The following is a 3,758-nucleotide window of genomic DNA, read 5'->3' as shown; positions in this document are numbered from 1 at the left end:
TATGCTGTAAAGGGATCCATCTATGAATAGCCTCCACTCATTGGGTTCATAGGACAGCTTAAGGGCACTGAATAGGCCTCTGATATCATTACAATAAGTCAAGTTGTTTTCCAAAGTGAAGAAATCCTGTAGATTTGCAGAACGCTTCCTAAATACTGTAATTCGAGCTTCTTCATCCAACAGGTGAGGCCAGGAGTTCACTCTGTTGCTTAGTAAGTGTTAGATCACGAACTAGATCATTGAGTTCTGGTTGGGTGATGAGGTGTGGTTTCTTATCAGATTCAAGTTGTGTCGTATACGTTGCATCTTGAGATTCTGAATCGTCTGAGTTGCTCGTGTCATCGCTTGGTAGTTCAGAGGGCGGCTGTGGTACAGGAATATCACTTGAATGTAGAACTGGGCGAATAGCAGACTGAAGATCTGGATACACGATAGATTTCTTGCCTTTTCTGTTGCGACCTGCAGGAAAATAAAATAAAATCAGACTAAAAATGGATAATATTGGTTGTGATCACGTGCAAAAATAGTGGAAGTGCAACTTATTATGTATTTCGATCTTTTTTTATTGATACATCTCTTGAAAATATATATAAAAACAGTAAAAAATAAACACTGAACACCCACCTTTAATATCCGTTAAGCAGAAGTAGCAATCTGTTGAGTGGTCCTTTGGCTCCCTCCAGACCATTGGTACGCCAAACATGAGGCCAGTCCCTTTGCCTTTCACCCAGGCAGAAAGGGAACTTGTACACCTGACACAACATATGTGAGGTGCCCAGCTTTTGTCCTGGTCACCCACTTTACATCCAAAGTACAGCTCATAAAGTTTCTTTACACGTTGAGTCAACTGTCTCTTGTATTGCCTTAATGTAACTGATCCACATATATAACAAAACTTGTCTGGCGAATTCTTGCATTCTCTAGGCATCTTAACTCTGTATCCTGTTAAGAATCAAAAACACATAGCTATGTGAAAAATTATATAAATGGTAAAAGCAACAAAAAATACCGTTCAGATAGACATTGCGGGCACTGCTATTTACGAAGAACTGGAGGGTCACAGAAAAAACGGATGTTACATTCGTGATCTACGCAAAAAATAACTCTAGAAAAGGATAGTCTCATTTCCGTTTTTTTTTTCATTGTTATACAGTGTAATCTATCAATTAAATAAAAAAGGTGAATTAATGTAGCGTTGATGGTAATTTCTATTTAGTTTATTGCACCATTTTACTGGTGCCGCAGGCAAAGAAAATATATATTTGTATTGGGCTCTTTAAATGGACATAACATCGTTCAATGAAAATAATATCGCAAAGAACATCCTCAGAATAAGTCCCCTTCACAGTGCTGGAAAGTAGGTTTTTGTACAGAATAATCTCAGCTTTCTGACACTATCATCCAATACGCTCTTGTGAAAGAGGGCGAAAAATAAAAATCACCGAGTAACACTTACCCAGTAACACTCATTCAGTACAAATCTACTTTTGAACAGGTTCTTTCATGTAAGAATGCAATCTTGTTCATAAAAATAATGTAAATAGTAGCTGGCAGGAAACCGTGCAACCTATTTTCAATTGTTAATTTGAATGATATGCATATTATCTTATTAAAATTATATTAGAATATATTACTGTATTATTTTCATATATAATATGCTATAATTTTCTGTATAAAGAAGTACTGTTATTGAAATAGTTAACAGTAACGCTCAGACAAACTTGGGTTACTGATTCACATTACCTTGTTATCTATCAGCACAGTACCATGGCTTTACTCCATTTTCTGTATTTTAGTATGTTACAATGAGTAACTTAAGAAAGAGTCGTTTCTTCTTCCACTGCCTTTAAAGTGGTTAAACATTTAAATTTATTAATCTATTTATTTATTTGTTTATTTATTTATTTATTTATTTATTTATTTATTTATTTATTTATTTATTTATTTATTTATTTATTTATTTATTTATTTATTTATTTATTTATTTATTTATTTATTTATCTATTTATTTATTTATTTATTTATTTATTTATTCATTTATTTATTTATTCATTTATTTATTTATTTATTTATTTATCTATATATTTATTCATTTATCTATTTATCTATTTATTCATTTATTTATATATTTATTTATTTATCTATTCAGTTATCTATTTATTTATTTTTTGTTAAATTGCCAAATCTAAGGTTTTGCACCTAAAAGGTTATCTCACATTCCCATGGGTGTTTTTTTTTTTTCTTCTATGTGTGCTGTTACGGTTGGTGCTAGGTTCCTTCAAACTATTTAACCTGAATATCCTTATATGTGACAGGAGCATTATATCATTCCACTTAAATCCTTTGGCTCTGCGTGGCCTTGCCATTTGAAACTCTCAGAGGAGGTTAAATAAATAGAAGAGCTATTGTCGAATCAATCATACATGACTTTATCAGAAAAGCCGGTCATATCTGATAACTCCCTCGGGAGATAATAAGTATTAGAATGAATTTCGAATTTCATCTGCAGATTAAGCAATGGACAGAATGGTGACATTCCTACTTTTGCAAACACTTTAATCATAGAAACTTGATTCAAATTATCCCTATAGGTTAAAAAAATTGAAGTCAATTTGGATTCTCTAGGTATGATTTTACAAAAAGAAATAATTCTCGTTATGGACGCAACCTTATAACAAACTAGGTTTGTATTATCTATACGTATTTTGTCAATACAGGTACTATTTTCATATTTCTTAGAAATGTTTGATAGTAGGAGCTCAAAACCCCTGCGTGTTTTTGTTTTGTTTTGTTTTTTAACACAATCAGAATAAAAAGAAATGATGTTTTCGTTGTGTGCCCAAATTATATCATATATATCAGTGGGATTTGAAATAAATTTGTCTATCATATACAATAGCTCCTGATCAGGAAATGGAATAAGGATTTTATTCTTATTAAATGATAAGCCAGCTTATGGGCTATCTTTCTTTTTCATCTAGTTTTGTTTTTATCTGATTTTTTATTATTATTATTAGTTTCAAATCCCTATCAGAAGCGTAGTCAGGAGAGATTAGCATTGACTGTTTAGACGTAAAAAGTCAAATAAGAAAAGAATACGTCTTTCATCGCAAGTTTAACCAATGCAGGGACAGCGTCGTATTCTCTACTGCTGAAATGGTACACATGGAAAGCCACTGTCCTGTCCTTGAAAAAAGAAGCTCCTCTTGGAGAATCCTTTGTGCACAACACCGCTCTGTTTCACACTTTGGTCAACATTTCAAATGAGCCTCATATGGTTTGCTTAGTGTTCGTGCCCCAGTTTCCTTGCTGTCAAAGGCATTATTTTGTGTTTTGACGCTACATAGCTAAACCTTATATTTCTTTGTATACTCTCTAATAGATAAAACTTTACTGTCACCGTCTCCTTAGTTATACTACATGCTTTTTCGATAGTGCTAAAACGAATGAATACATAAGAATACACGGGTAAACAAATAATTTGTCCCAAGGAAAAGAATAACTGTATCTTATATGTTTTTGCATGCAGAATCCAAAATTAATGTCTAATTTTCCCATCACCCCCCTTTTTTTGTGCGTGTCCCATGGTATGTTACGTTACGTGTGTTACGTGGGATAAATTTCGATTAAGCGGTTGGCAACACTGAGTTTGGCAACATTGCGTGAGACTGTTATGTACTTTCAGCCAACCTGTTCTTCAAGTGAACCACATTTATTGAGTCAGGGATAATCTGAATTATATTGTGTAGGATTTAAAA

Source organism: Oratosquilla oratoria, chromosome 31, assembly GCF_046742065.1.
Source record: "Oratosquilla oratoria isolate Oo_2021 chromosome 31, ASM4674206v1, whole genome shotgun sequence".
In the NCBI taxonomy this organism is placed as follows: domain Eukaryota; kingdom Metazoa; phylum Arthropoda; class Malacostraca; order Stomatopoda; family Squillidae; genus Oratosquilla; species Oratosquilla oratoria.
Note: the sequence above shows the minus strand (reverse complement) of the source record.